The sequence below is a fragment of the Aulonocara sp. 'chitande type north' Nkhata Bay genome, linkage group LG23, assembly GCF_057382095.1.
Source record: "Aulonocara sp. 'chitande type north' Nkhata Bay isolate Kocher_YH1m ecotype deep benthic linkage group LG23, A_spYH_male_GT1.1, whole genome shotgun sequence".
Classification (NCBI taxonomy): domain Eukaryota; kingdom Metazoa; phylum Chordata; class Actinopteri; order Cichliformes; family Cichlidae; genus Aulonocara; species Aulonocara sp. 'chitande type north' Nkhata Bay.
The window spans coordinates 48,152,915-48,168,824 of NC_141365.1; the positions used below are offsets into that span (position 1 = coordinate 48,152,915).

The 15,910-nt window shown below is 48.0% G+C and overlaps 1 protein-coding gene and 1 pseudogene across 1 annotated transcript in view; both read left to right on the forward strand.

Annotated features, from left to right (window-relative positions):
- LOC147302870 (protein NLRC3-like) overlaps positions 1–15,910 on the forward strand; it is a 267,565-nt gene that overhangs the window by 39,089 nt on the left and 212,566 nt on the right. The window lies entirely within an intron of this gene.
- Positions 6,226–9,613, forward strand: LOC147302873 (uncharacterized; annotated as a pseudogene).

The window sequence follows — 15,910 nt, forward strand, 5'->3', positions numbered from 1 at the left end:
CGGCAGCAAAGAGGAAGAACCTGGATATAAGAAAGTATTTTTCAGAGAAACCTGTAAGTCACTTAAAGCCAAGTTCACTCATAATGTCACGGTCTGGCTGGCAGACCGTGGGGGTGTAGGGAAGGAGGACACAGGCGCGGTGCTCTATGTACAAGCAGTGCGTTTATTTACAGCGATGGACAGACATGACAATAAATCCCGTGCTCTCCCGACTCCCGTGACGTGTCCTCTTCCCAGTGCTAGTGCTCCTGTCTCCGCTTCTCCGTGATGAGCACCCCGTGCTCGCTGTCCTCTCGTCTCCCCGTAACTCCTGGGGACATAAGAGAGAGGAAGCCGTCAGACACACAATAATGCAGCAGACTCAAACTAGGAACTGGTCGAGAGACTGACGTGAAGCCACGCAATGATCCAGCGTCGGAGAGAGCTCCACCACACTCTCAAATAGCTCCTCCGACAGGCCTGATCAGCTGCAGGTGTGGCCAATCACCTGCCAGGGCCACACACACACACACACACACACACACACACACACACACACACACACACACACACACACACACACACATGTCTACAAGCAGGGAGAACGAGGGACAGCAATACAAAATACATACATTATAATATTAGTCCATAACTGCTCACATAAAATGTGTCCGTCACAATAACGTTGCAGGCTATGCTAGGCTTTGGCCCACATCAGTCTAAAACTGTATGTAACCATGAATAACGTGTTTTGGAAACTAACAGCACAACATGCAGCACTGTTAGTTCTCTCAGTCTCAGAGCAGCGTTTCTAATTCTAATCTAAGTGAAGCTGTCAGAGAAAACAGCAGCCTCGAGCAGCCAGGATATTAGTTTACAGAGGCTGTTAGAATTATATGCCTAACGTTAAAATGTTGGTGACACAAGAATTTCATCTTAATGGCACTGACGTATTCATAGGTCATAGTTATGATTTTGCAAATATTCCACCTTGTAGTGCAGTTTGCACAACTTGTTTTAAAAATGCACTCAGCCTACAAACATTACTGATCAGTCAAGATCTGCACAAAGTGACAGAAACACTGAAGCAGCTCCACATTTTATTCTTATTGTCATGTATGTCCTATTTGTCAGGTGACAGAAGAAGCAACACAAAGCTCAGAGAGCAATGGTGACACAAGATCACAGGTGGAATTGGATGATGACGCAGAATGAGAAGAGCGAAAGTGGATCGCTAAATGAAACGGATGAACCAGAACTGGTTTGTAAAAATGCTGCAGCTTCAGTGGTGTGGAACTGGTTTAGCTTTCGTCCGTCAGATACACAACAAAGCACTATTTTTGGTAGAGCATGCTAGCGGGCCGTCGTTATTACCGTGTTGTTTGGAAAATACGGCGCACTTAAAATCAATCCTTTGATTTTTCTGAAAGTCGACAGAGCCCCTTATAACCCCGTGTGCCTTATGTATGAACTCTGGTTGTGTTTACTGACCTCGAAACGATTTTATGTGCACGGCGCTCGAAAATCTGTCAGATGTTTCAGTACGACTTTGCTAAGCTACCACCGCTTGATGGATTGTCGGAGCGTTACGGCTGTCGTAGGCAGGAGCCTCGCGGAGTGAGCCATGTCTCCGTGACGACCAGGACACAGCAGTCACGGACGGTTGGCTGTGCGGCGAGAAGTAGGTTCAGTTCGTCTATTTTGTTGACGACCGACCGTGCGCTGGTCAGAAAGATGCTCGGGAGCGGTGGTTTGAAAGGCTGCTTCTTTAGCCTGGCCAGCAGGCCCGACAGGCATCCCCGCTTTTGTTTGCGTTCCTTCCGCCGCCTGCGTTTCTTGGCAGAGCCGATAACAATCCACGGAGCACCCGATGTTCTCGCTATCTCCGGGGGGATGTTGTGCACCCTCTGATAATCACTGGTAATGGGGATCTGGCTGTTATATCCAATCTTGCATAATTCCAGATGGTTGTAGGAAAATTTGGCTTCACAATAAGGAAAACAAAAGAAGAAGAAAAAGTGGAGAAACAAAAAAGAAAGGCACCCAAGTGGAGAGCATAGAGCCGCTGCGTCTGTGCGCGCCGCCATCTAGTATACTTCTTCTAGTACACAGCCTGGAGGTGTGTTTGGGGTCATTGTCCTGTTGAAAACTGGTCCCTAAATGCAATTTCTCAACGAGAAGTTTGGGCTCGGGTGAGTCTGCGTGCTGAAGATATCTACCTATTCGGAACCATGGTAACAGGGTTCTGGCTGATCGGAGCTGGCTTGAGAAAGCGGAACCGGCTGTTCAAACCCCCACAAGGCTGCCCGCTGGGATTGGAACGATGGGAGAGGCGTGAGTTTCTCAAAATGGGCTCATTGAGTCAGCACGGATAAGATCTTGGAGAGACTACGGCTGCTGTGGATACTCAGAATAAGATCTCTGACTGCAGACTGGATACATCTCGGAAAGGCTCACTCGGAATAACATCTCTGGGCACAAATTGGATGACATCTCGGGGAGGCACACTGCCGTGAGTTCTCAGAATCGGCTCCTTGAGCACAAGAATGACAACATCACAGAACGCAAGTATGGCGAAGCTCGCGGCTCTCCAACGGGAGATTGAGAGACCAGTGTTGGACTGTAGAACTGCTTTGAAATTCATATGAGCTGTTCGCACTAAAGTAAAAAGCACCATCACTTATGCGGATACCCCTTCAGCCCCAGACGTGGGCTCAAGGTCGGAGCTGAACAACACCCTGATAACGACTGTGTTGAGTCTGTTCCTTCCCATTCCATGCAAGGCCACCTGGGTTGGCTGGAAGACTGTTTACTTAGCCTGGCAGGGCGAAGGACACTGTCTCAGCTGAACCCTGGACACGCACACACATACAGGGAGTGCAGAATTATTAGGCAAATGAGAAGGGGTGTGGTCTAATGACATCAACACCCTATATCAGGTGTGCATAATTATTAGGCAACGTCCTTTCCTTTGGCAAAATGGGTCAAAAGAAGGACTTGACAGGCTCAGAAAAGTCAAAAATAGTGAGATATCTTGCAGAGGGATGCAGCAGTCTCAAAATTACAAAGCTTCTGAAGCGTGATCATCGAACAATCAAGCGTTTCATTCAAAATAGTCAACAGGGTCGCAAGAAGCGTGTGGAAAAACCAAGGCGCAAAATAACTGCCCATGAACTGAGAAAAGTCAAGCGTGCAGCTGCCAAGATGCCACATATTTCAGAGCTGCAACATCACTGGAGTGCCCAAAAGCACAAGGTGTGCAATACTCAGAGACATGGCCAAGGTAAGAAAGGCTGAAAGACGACCACCACTGAACAAGACACACAAGCTGAAACGTCAAGACTGGGCCAAGAAATATCTCAAGACTGGTTTTTCTAAGGTTTTATGGACTGATGAAATGAGAGTGAGTCTTGATGGGCCAGATGGATGGGCCCGTGGCTGGATTGGTAAAGGGCAGAGAGCTCCAGTCCCACTCAGACGCCAGCAAGGTGGAGGTGGAGTACTGGTTTGGGCTGGTATCATCAAAGATGAGCTTGTGGGGCCTTTTCGGGTTGAGGATGGAGTCAAGCTCAACTCCCAGTCCTACTGCCAGTTTCTGGAAGACACCTTCTTCAAGCAGTGGTACAGGAAGAAGTCTGCATCCTTCAAGAAAAACATGATTTTCATGCAGGACAATGCTCCATCACACGCGTCCAAGTACTCCACAGCGTGGCTGGCAAGAAAGGGTATAAAAGAAGAAAAACTAATGACATGGCCTCCTTGTTCACTTGATCTGAACCCCATTGAGAACCTGTGGTCCATCATCAAATGTGAGATTTACAAGGAGGGAAAACAGTACACCTCTCTGAACAGTGTCTGGGAGGCTGTGGTTGCTGCTGCACGCAATGTTGATGGTGAACAGATCAAAACACTGACAGAATCCATGGATGGCAGGCTTTTGAGTGTCCTTGCAAAGAAAGGTGGCTATATTGGTCGCTGATTTGTTTTTGAATGTCAGAAATGTATATTTGTGAATGTGGAGATGTTATATTGGTTTCACTGGTAAAAATCAATAATTGAAATGGGTATATATTTGTTTTTTGTTAAGTTGCCTAATAATTCTGCACAGTAATAGTCACCTGCACACACAGATATCCCCCTAAAATAGCTAAAACTAAAAACAAACTAGAAACTACTTCCAAAAACATTCAGCTTTGATATTAATGAGTTTTTTGGGTTCATTGAGAACATGGTTGTTGTTCAATAATAACATTATTCCTCAAAAATACAACTTGCCTAATAATTCTGCACTCCCTGTATTTGCTTTCGTAGCTGGTGGAGACGGATGGCATTGTCTGCCCTCACTAGGTCCACAACGGCAAGTTCCTGCTGTTGTGTGAACAGGCGTTGGCGTCCTGCCCCAGAAGGTCTTCGAGTCATTCTAGAGAATTCTCATAGTCAGGCCATGGTTGATGACATGGTCCACCAAAGTTGCTCTTATATCATCAGAAATATGGGTCTGTGCGTGGCCTCTTCGACGACCTCCTCCTCTTGCTCTCCCTCCATCCATGCTTGCAAAGTTCTTGAATTGGCTAAACTGAGGGCTTTTTGTAGTTGGCTAATTGGTGTTCAGTTTTTCAAGTACGTGCCTTCAGGTGTGTATTGAGTGGTTGCAATTACCCGATGTGCTTTGTATTTTGGATGTTTTCCAGGGTGGCACCCTGAAATTTCATTTTGTGAACGAAGTGTCTTATGTGTGAAATAGAGTGTAGTATGCAGGACCATGTGTGTTGCATAATTGCAACTAGGGTGCAAAGCAGTGCTTTTGTTTAAGGTATGGGTACATGTATTTGAGGTATGGTAACAAAAGCTTCAAGTTCAAGAGCAGACTGCAGCGGACTGTACGGGCAGCAGATAGGATCATCGGCACCCCCCTGCCCTCCATCCAGGATGGAGGGCAGGGGGGTGCCGCTCAAGAACCAGGAAACGGGCAGGGAAAATCATCACAGACCCCTCACACCCTGCACACAGACTTTTTGATCTGCTGCCCTCTGGCAGACGGTACAGAAGCCTGCAGACCAGGACCACCCGACACAGGAACAGTTTCTTTCCCCTCGCCATCTCCCTTCTTAACACTTGACCTGTCACACTGCTCCCACTGCCAGACTGCAGCTGCACCTTATGTACATTTGTAGTATTCATTCCACCTCATTCATTTCTGTATTTTATGTATATACGTTTAGATTCGTTATTTATAGTTGCTGTTGTGGATAAGGCGTAGCTTTGGGTCACGTGGTGTCGGTAATAGTGATTGCTATATCATCTGTTCACGTCCTGAGGGAATTTTTGTGAATGAGTGGGTGATGGGGGAAGTCGACTTTTGCTGACCGCTCAAGCTTGGAATGTTTTGATCACTGTTTTTCTACCGATTTTAAGGATTTGATAACAAATAAAGGAGTTTTAACCTGGAACTTTGACTTACGTTTTAAACAGCGGGCGCGTCAACATTATTCCCCTATTCAGCTGCTCGGCGACTCAAAGGCTTGACAGTCGCCAATAGTTGCTTTACACAGCTTTGTGTATGTGTGTATATAGACACGTGTGTGTGTGTGTGTGTGTGTGTGTGTGTGTGTGTGTGTGTGTGTGTGTGTGTGTGTGTGTGTGTGTGCGTGCGTGTGCGTGTGTGTGTGTGTGTGCCCTCACAGAAGGAAGGTCACAGCAGGAGCTTTTCTCGAACGCATTTCCAATCAGTTTTTTACAAGAAGTGTGGCTCATACAACGGTATAAATGTATTCTTTGTGATACTTTATAAATATGAAACTCTAAAGATTTTGAGTTCATGCACATTGTGAAACAAGAATCTAAATATTTGTGTCACAATGATTTCTATAAAAGCATTTTGTTTATGGGGATAATGTGACAAATCTTTTGTGACCCTATTAATGATCAGTGATAATTGAAGAGGAACCCTGGCTCGGGACATTTTCATGACAAGTGTCAGCGCAGACATCTACTAACGAGAGAACATGTTTTATCATCATAAACACGGTGATGTGAAGCATCGTTAAAGTGTCACTTCAGTAATGCTGACTCATGTTTTTAATAATGACTTTAAAACACTCATTTCTGTGGTTTATTTTAAGTTTACAGAATATAACATGTGGTAAGACGACGAGTTTTACTTCTCACTGTCCGTGTCATGTGTATCTATTTATCATGTATGCTACTTTGCCGAAAATGTTTCTGTCATGGCCTGGGTCTAGGGACCCAGGGCTCAGGCATTTTCAGTGTATGTTTATGTTTTCCGTGTGTTGTATTGGTTTGCTCTCCATCTCTCCATGTGTCTCTGTGTGAGCTTCCGGAGGTGTGGGTTCGCTGAGGAGACTGCGAACCCGGAAGTGGTCTACTCGAGAGACGGCCGCACCTGCCGCTCGTCGTCCTCTGCCAGCTGCAGCAGATTACGCTCGTCTAGGAACGGCATTTAGGACTGCAGCTGAGCTGAGGCCGACGCTGGATCCTTGAGTCAGAACTCGTCAGTACTGCCGTGAGCTTTTACGTAACCTCCGCGGAAACAGATCCCCTGCTAACCCTCTGCCTTTTGTGTTACCAGGAATCGGGAGCGGAGTACGCCTCTAAAGTCACGGTGTGGGAATTGGAGTTTTTTGGAGTCGCCACCTTTCACTTCTCACGGACATCTGCACTGTGTGGGATTCAGGGAGAATCACCACGGGACCACAGTGCTGGGATTTTGTATATAGTTGTGTGTTTTTCACCTCCTGTAAATAAATCCACTGTCCTTCACTTAGAGTCTCGCGTTTGGGCCCTGCTTTCACTGTCACTCCACGGTCTGCCATCGCAGCCCGTGACAGAAGGATCCAGCCACTATGGACCCAGCGGACTCACCGCGGAAGCGCAGCTCCCGTTTTGACGGGACCCGACTAGTGCTTGGAGGGCCTCCGTGCTGCCGTTCCTCGCTGGCAGCCTACCCTTCGGCCCACTCGTCTGCTTCCTCTCCGCGGACGCCTCGGTCTCGCAGAGAACGCCCTAGCCGGTCCCGGGAGGATTACTATGAGCCTGACAGCAATCAGCTTACGCCCGCTCAGGCATTCTATAAGATGCTAGGGATTATTCTCGTGCCACCCGACACACCCAGCGCTCCCACATCACTGCAGGAGCAGCCACATCAAAATCCGCCCTCGTCACATTCCGCCAGCTTCATGAACACTACAGCTCGTGTTTCTCCGGTTTGGGAAAATAGAAGTTTTCGTTTTAAGAGCGATTATTCTCCCATAGGTTCAGAAGACTGTGCGCCTGACGTTCTTTCAAATCCAGGAATAAAGACTGTTTCGTCTGGAACTCTTTATTCTGGGGCTATGTTTGTTCAGTCAGCTGATCAGCAGCCACCTTCAGTTCGGTTAGCTGATCAGCAGCCATCTTCAGTTCGGTTAGCCGATCAGCGGCCACCTTCAGCTCGGTTTACAGCGCCACGTCTGGACCCAGCGGTCTCTGAGGAGAGGCTCAGGGGGGAGGTTATGGACAAGGTTTACCGCATGTGTGAGTTGTGGTGGGAGAAGCCCACGGAGGGGTTGCGTCGCGCCGTGGAGAGGCGGCTGCAGGGGATGCTGTTTGAATTCCCCTGGTTGGTGGACTCCCTTAATTCAGTTGTCCTGGACTTCCTGCTTTCCACCCTCCACCTCCACTCTCCTCCTCAGGCTGCTCACCGGCCCGGACAGCTGGTGGATTCACAGCCTGAGACGCCGGCCCCGACGTCTACATGGAAACGACGTTCGCGCCGCCGGCGTTCCTCACCGCAGCCGCCCTCCCGGACATCTCAAGAACCGGCTGTGGTGAGTAATAAGGACACTTTTTCATTTCTCACCCCATCCGCTTTTTTGTTTTCAGTGGATGGTGACGCCGCTGACGCTGCTGCAAGCCGGCCTACAGTACGACTAGCGTCGCCTCATTCAGCAGTCTCCATGCCGCTGGCGGCTTCACCATCTGTGGATGTAGCGCCGTCATCATCTCATCCGCATGTAGTCACCCCTCTGCCATCTTCTTCACCGGCTCTGCCTTCACCTTCCCCGCCTGCGTACACCGCATCACCATCTTCGCCTCCGGATCATCCATCTGTGACTGGAGCGCAGCCGGAGGTGCCCGCACGGCCAGCTGAGGAGCTCAGCGAGCCCGAGCAGAAGCAGCTCAGCGAGCCGGAGGAGCTCAGCGAGCCCGAGCAGAAGCAGCTCAGCGAGCCGGAGGAGCTCAGCGAGCCCGAGCAGAAGCAGCTCAGCGAGCCGGAGGAGCTCAGCGAGCCCGAGCAGAAGCAGCTCAGCGAGCCGGAGGAGCTCAGCGAGCCCGAGCAGAAGCAGCTCAGCGAGCCACCAGCAGAGGAGCTCGGCGAGCGGAAGGAACAACCGGCGCTGCCAGCCGAGCTCAGCGAGCCGGAGGAGCTCAGCATGCCCGAGCCGGAGGAGCTCAGCATGCCCGAGCCGGAGGAGCTCAGCATGCCCGAGCCGGAGGAGCTCAGCATGCCCGAGCCGGAGGAGCTCAGCATGCCCGAGCCGGAGGAGCTCAGCATGCCCGAGCCGGAGGAGCTCAGCATGCCCGAGCCGGAGGAGCTCAGCATGCCCGAGCCGGAGGAGCTCAGCATGCCCGAGCCGGAGGAGCTCAGCGAACCACCAGCAGAGGAGCTCGGCGAGCGGAAGGAACAACCGGCGCTGCCAGCCGAGGAGGGGCTCTCGCTGCCAGCCGAGGAGGGGCTCTCGCTGCCAGCCGAGGAGGGGCTCTCGCTGCCAGCCGAGGAGGGGCTCTCGCTGCCAGCCGAGGAGGGGCTCTCGCTGCCAGCCGAGGAGGGGCTCTCGCTGCCAGCCGAGGAGGGGCTCTCGCTGCCAGCCGAGGAGGGACCCGCTCAGCCGGAGGTCAGCGAACCGGAGGGACCTCCACGTCTAGCGCGGCCTCCACGCCTCCACGCCATCCACGTCCAGTGCGTCCACGTCAGCGACCGGCGCGTCATAGACCATGTGCCACGCCTCGCTGTTGCTCACTGGAGCAGCGACGTTGCCACCGGACCCGTGGCAGGCCACCAGAACCGTTCCGCCGCCACCGGACCCGTGGCAGGCCGCTGGAGGAGCAGCGCCGCCGCCACCGGACCCGTGGCAGGCCACCGGAACCGTTCCGCCGCGGCTGCCGGACCCGTGGCCGCTCGCCGGAGCTGCTGCGTTTCCATCAAGGGGTTAGAGGTAGGCCACCTGAACTGTTTTGCCGCCACTGTCTAACCCGCGGCGGGTCCCGCTTGTTTTGCCATCCTGCGGGTCGGCCGCCGGAACTGTGTTTGCTGCCGCTGGACCGGGGGATTGGACTGTTGAACTGTGTTTTTCTGTTGTTGCTTTGTAGTGGCTGTTTAGCGGAGTGGTTTTGGGGCCCTCCGTCCTGGACCTCCCGCCGCCCGCCCTGGGTTGGTTGTACTGTTGTTTTTGGTTTGTGTTTTTGGGTCGTCGGGAGCCGACCCTTAGAGGGGGGGTACTGTCATGGCCTGGGTCTAGGGACCCAGGGCTCAGGCATTTTCAGTGTATGTTTATGTTTTCCGTGTGTTGTATTGGTTTGCTCTCCATCTCTCCATGTGTCTCTGTGTGAGCTTCCGGAGGTGTGGGTTCGCTGAGGAGAATGCGAACCCGGAAGTGGTCTACTCGAGAGACGGCCGCACCTGCCGCTCGTCGTCCTCTGCCAGCTGCAGCAGATTACGCTCGTCTAGGAACGGCATTTAGGACTGCAGCTGAGCTGAGGCCGACGCTGGATCCTTGAGTCAGAACTCGTCAGTACTGCCGTGAGCTTTTACGTAACCTCCGCGGAAACAGATCCCCTGCTAACCCTCTGCCTTTTGTGTTACCAGGAATCGGGAGCGGAGTACGCCTCTAAAGTCACGGTGTGGGAATTGGAGTTTTTTGGAGTCGCCACCTTTCACTTCTCACGGACATCTGCACTGTGTGGGATTCAGGGAGAATCACCACGGGACCACAGTGCTGGGATTTTGTATATAGTTGTGTGTTTTTCACCTCCTGTAAATAAATCCACTGTCCTTCACTTAGAGTCTCGCGTTTGGGCCCTGCTTTCACTGTCACTCCACGGTCTGCCATCGCAGCCCGTGACAGTTTCATTGTGTTCATGAAATAAACCAGACTTTCACTGTCTGCATCTTTTACTGTTTTCTGCTTTTATTCACTCCAAGTTTGACAAACCTACAGATATCCAGAGTTAACTCACTAACAATGTGGAGCAGTCTCAGTGTATTTAGCTGCTTTTTCCCTGAACACAACCAACTAAGAGAAACGCCTGTAGGCCTCACTTTGGTCATTTTGAACGCTGAAGGAGATTTGTTCCATAGACACCTTATACTAGTGTTTCCTGCACTACTATGTTCTATTTAAATCCAGATTACTTTTATAGTTTGCAGTGAAATTTGTTAAACCGTTGCTTAATGGGACAGAAGTACAAGTCACTCTTTACTAACACATTTATAGATGAGTTTATTGCTGAACGACACAGCTAGCAGTCTCACACACTCTTTAGGTTTTTCAACTTTTGTGTGTAATGGTTTAGTCTATCAAACCTTACCCTTTTCTCCCCAGTATCACAACAGTATGACTCCCAAAGTACAGATCAGTAAACAACCAATGATTCTAAATCCAGAACAGAAAGATACAGTTGGAAGATGAATGATTGCGTTTTTATGATGTGTAGTAAAACGACCCCCTCTTCTTCTTCTCTGTGTTGGTGTTGTTCGTGTGTGTGTGTGTGTGTGTGTGTGTGTGTGTGTGTGTGTGCCTTAGAAGTCAAATAATACATTAGCCCTACTTAAAAAAACATCTGAATTTCATTTAGAGCTGAGATTCTAAGTTGTAAGCAGAAATCTTATGCTCAGCCAGAAGCATGTTTCCCCACTTTCACAATGCTGAGGTGTCAAATCCACAACCCCCAACAAATGGTTTGTTACACGCGGGTGTGTCATTTTACGGCTTTAATGTTTCCAGCTGATAAGGAGAATGAGTGCATTTCAAATGTGCGTCCAAAGGCTTTAAACATCCGCTTTGTCTGTAACGACAGTATCAAACTACAGAGAATTGTTTTTACTAAAATGAAACATTTTCAGATGAAAATGTTTCATTTTATTTCACTGTAACACCCCCTAAATGACATTTTTAGGGTATTCTTGGTGATCCCATTTTTTCATATTTATGCTTTTGGCACTGAGGGTATCTGATACGCACGTTGTCACTGTGTTTTGTGCTACCAGCTGTGAGGGCTCTGCTTTTGCTTTGAGCAGTCTGTTTTTATTTTGTCTCGCGAGTGTGTGTTTTTCAAACCAGATCCTCCTCAGTTTGATTTTGTTACCACAAACTTTGTGTGAAGTTCACAACAGAGGTAAAGAGATTTAAACACACCAGTTTAAGGACGCAGCGATTGGACCAGCTGCACAGGGCTGGTGAAGCAGAGAGTGTCGGGGGAGATGTGCAACAGAAGCAGAGGGAACATTTTACAAGATGATAAATGGCACATTTAGGTGATTAAGGATTTGTTGACAAGATTAAAAGACACGTCCGTCAGAGTTCAACAACATTACAGTTTGATTAAATAAAAAGTTTTTAAACTACACAAGGTTCATTTTCTCCTCTGATAGTAAGCATATTAAACATGTCAAGAAAGAAAGAGTATAAAGAAAAATAGTAAATGTGTGTCTAATTAAACTCTTCCTGTGAACCTTATATCATCCTTTAATATGTTCGGTGTTACAAACTTGAAGAAGCACAGAAAAGATCATCAGACATTAATCTAATCAGTTTTCAGCCTTCATTCATATTGAAAAGTTGAAATCTTCCCTGCTAGACCCAAGTGCAGCGTTTAACACCGTTGGCCAGAACATTTTATTACAGCTATTATTAAATGGAGAGTCCTCTTCACACACTGAGGTTAATTATGAAGCTCCACAGGCTTCTGTGCAAAGACCAGTTCTGCTTACATTATACGTGCTTTAGAAGACATAGCATACATTTTCACTGCTATGCATATGATACCCGCTTTTATTGGTTAAACTGCCGGGATGTCTTAGACACATAATGAGCTTTAATTTTCTGCTTCTAAGTTCAGATACAGTGGGGCAAAAAAGTATTTAGTCAGCCACCGATTGTGCAAGTTCCCCCACCTTTAATGATGACAGAGGTCAGTAATTTGCACCAGAGGTACACTTCAACTGTGAGAGACAGAATGTGAAAAAAAAATCCATGAATCCACATGGTAGGATTTGTAAAGAATTTATTCGTAAATTAGGGTGGAAAATAAGTATTTGGTCAATAACAAAAATACAACTCAATACTTTGTAACATAACCTTTGTTGGCAATAACAGAGGTCAAACGTTTACTATAGGTCTTTACCAGGTTTGCACACACAGTAGCTGGTATTTTGGCCCATTCCTCCATGCAGATCTTCTCGAGAGCAGTGATGTTTTGGGGCTGTCGCCGAGCAACACAGACTTTCAACTCCCGCCACAGATTTTCTATGGGGTTGAGGTCTGGAGACTGGCTAGGCCACTCCAGGACTTTCAAATGCTTCTTACGGAGCCACTCCTTTGTTGCCCGGGCGGTGTGTTTTGGATCATTGTCATGTTGGAAGACCCAGCCTCGTTTCATCTTCAAAGTTCTCACTGATGGAAGGAGGTTTTGGCTCAAAATCTCACGATACATGGCCCCATTCATTCTGTCCTTAACACGGATCAGTCGTCCTGTCCCCTTGGCAGAAAAACAGCCCCATAGCATGATGTTTCCACCCCCATGCTTCACAGTAGGTATGGTGTTCTTGGGATGCAACTCAGTATTCTTCTTCCTCCAAACACGACGAGTTGAGTTTATACCAAAAAGTTCTACTTTGGTTTCATCTGACCACATGACATTCTCCCAATCCTCTGCTGTATCATCCATGTGCTCTCTGGCAAACTTCAGACGGGCCTGGACATGCACTGGCTTCAGCAGCGGAACACGTCTGGCACTGCGGGATTTGATTCCCTGCCGTTGTAGTGTGTTACTGATGGTGACCTTTGTTACTTTGGTCCCAGCTCTCTGCAGGTCATTCACCAGGTCCCCCCGTGTGGTTCTGGGATCTTTGCTCACCGTTCTCATGATCATTTTGACCCCACGGGATGAGATCTTGCGTGGAGCCCCAGATCGAGGGAGATTATCAGTGGTCTTGTATGTCTTCCATTTTCTGATGATTGCTCCCACAGTTGATTTTTTCACACCAAGCTGCTTGCCTATTGTAGATTCACTCTTCCCAGTCTGGTGCAGGTCTACAATACTTTTCCTGGTGTCCTTCGAAAGCTCTTTGGTCTTGGCCATGGCGGAGTTTGGAGTCTGACTGTTTGAGGCTGTGGACAGGTGTCTTTTATACAGATGATGAGTTCAAACGGGTGCCATTCATACAGGTAACGAGTGGGGGACAGAAAAGCTTCTTACAGAAGACGTTACAGGTCTGTGAGAGCCAGAGATTTTCCTTGTTTGAGGTGACCAAATACTTATTTTCCACCCTAATTTACGAATAAATTCTTTACAAATCCTACCATGTGGATTCATGGATTTTTTTTCCACATTCTGTCTCTCACAGTTGAAGTGTACCTCTGGTGCAAATTACTGACCTCTGTCATCATTTTAAGTGGGGGAACTTGCACAATCGGTGGCTGACTAAATACTTTTTTGCCCCACTGTAAAACTGAGGTTATTGTAACGGGGCGTAAAAATCTTAGAAACACTGGCTAACAAGATCCTTACTCTGGATGGCATCGCCTTAAGCCGCCTGTTGCAGTCATTTGGCACATTATAAGTCAAATTGAAGCACACGATCCCAAAGCACAACATCAACATTTATTTATATACAAAAATGAAAATTCTTTTTACAGAAAAGAATTGTAACTTCACAATATTGCATTAAGATGAGCAGACAGATTTTAATCTCAGCATCGTGCACACAGATTTTTCAGGACACTGGAAGAGTTCCTGCCGTGGATTTAGATGTTAGTGTTGTGTGGATGATCCCATTCTGTCATCTTTGTGTTACTAACACTGATGCTTTTACACTTTAGGACCCTCGAGACCTCTGCTGCTCAGCCGTCCTGATCGCTGCCTCCACTTTAACCAGAGGCTGTAACCTCTGATCATTTCACCTGCACCGGCAGTAAAACTCTTCTCCACAACCAAACGTGCCATAAACCCGTCACAGCTTCATCATCAGCTCAGTCTCAGCAACATGCAGACGACCGAGCAGCAGAAACTCTGCAGGGAACGTCTGAAGTCTGTTCTTCAGTTTTCCCAGCTCACTGTTTATTGAACATGAGACAGAAAAATAATTTCACCTTTAATGTGAAACTTTTATCGCCTGTGACATGTTTGCAGGAAGTTTTAATGCTGTGATTTAGTGTCACAGCCATAAATATCACACAAGGTAAAAACTACAAGTCCCAGCATCCTCTGTGTTTAGGGAGGAGCAGTGAAAGTGAAAGTGTTGATTCTCCGTTCAGAGCAGCAGGAGGAGGAAGGTGGAGCTGATGCAGGTGAGTGTTAACATGAATATGTTTCTTCTTATGACATAAAATAATTCCACGCTGTTCGTGTCTGTGGGTGAAACGTGAGGCCGGTCGGTACGGTGGCCCCTTGAGACAAAGCACGTACAAAATCCAAAACAGGTACAAACTCCAAAACGCTTGCAAAATCCAAAACACTTGCAAACTAAAAAACACATGCAAACTAAAAAACACATGCAAAATCCAAAACACTTGCAAACTAAAAAACACTTGTAAAAAACACTGTAGGGTCGGCTCCTCTGAGCGCTGGTTTCCTGTAAGTAGAGAGGAAGTGAGTTTAGCTGAGAGAGCAGGAGGAGAGTGAGAGCTGTGCTGAGGCAGGTGAGTGTTAACACCGCTCTGACATTACTGTGTCTCTGTGGCGGGAACAACAGGCTCCGTCAGTGGAGGCAAAAATAATCAGACTTTGGTTTTTCAAAGGAAACTACTTTATGTTGGGAGAAGCCGCACGCTCATTGGATAACGACTTGTCAATATCAAGTTATTAGCCAATGAGCGCGCAGGTTCACAGTAAGACCCGCCCTTATCATGACATTTTTAAAAACTAAAATGGTAAATGGCCTGCATTTGTATAGCGCTTTTCTAGTCCCTAAGGACCCCAAAGCGCTTCACACTACATTCAGTCATTCACACATTCACACACTGGTGATGGCAGCTACATTGTAGCCACAGCCACCCTGGGGCGCACTGACAGAGGCGAAGCTGCCGGACACTGGCGCCACCGGGCCCTCTGACCACCACCAGTAGGCAAACATGGGGTTAGTATCTTGCCCAAGGATATTTGGCATGCAGCCAGGAGGCAGCGACAGAAACTCATTTCAGGCTGACTTTAAACCGTTTGAGCCACTTCCTGTTCTCAGTCCCGGAGTCCTGATCACCGAGGTTTCTGTTGCTCTGATGTCTGATATTGATTATATCGGTAAACAGGCTGTAGGCAGAAACATCAGGTCTGATCTGAAAATCCCTTCAAAAACAAACTTTAAGAGTTTTATGTCCGTGTGAGGCCGCACGCTGATTGGATAACCACCTGTCAGTCTCAGGGTAAGGTAAGGTAACTTTATTTATACCCAAAGGCAAGGTAAATTTGCTTTACAGAAAAATGACAGCATTTGACATCCCTTTAAAAACACACATACCTAGTAAATATATAAAACTCACTGTGACACATACTTTAATGTTTCGAATCAAAAACAGTTCTTATTTAATTCAGTGACAGCAACGGGGACAAAGCTATTTTTATAACGCTTTGTCCTGCATCTCGGAAATGGAAACCTCCGTCCTGAGGGAAGAAGCTGAAATTCACCCCTTAGAGGATGGGAACCATTTTTAAGGAT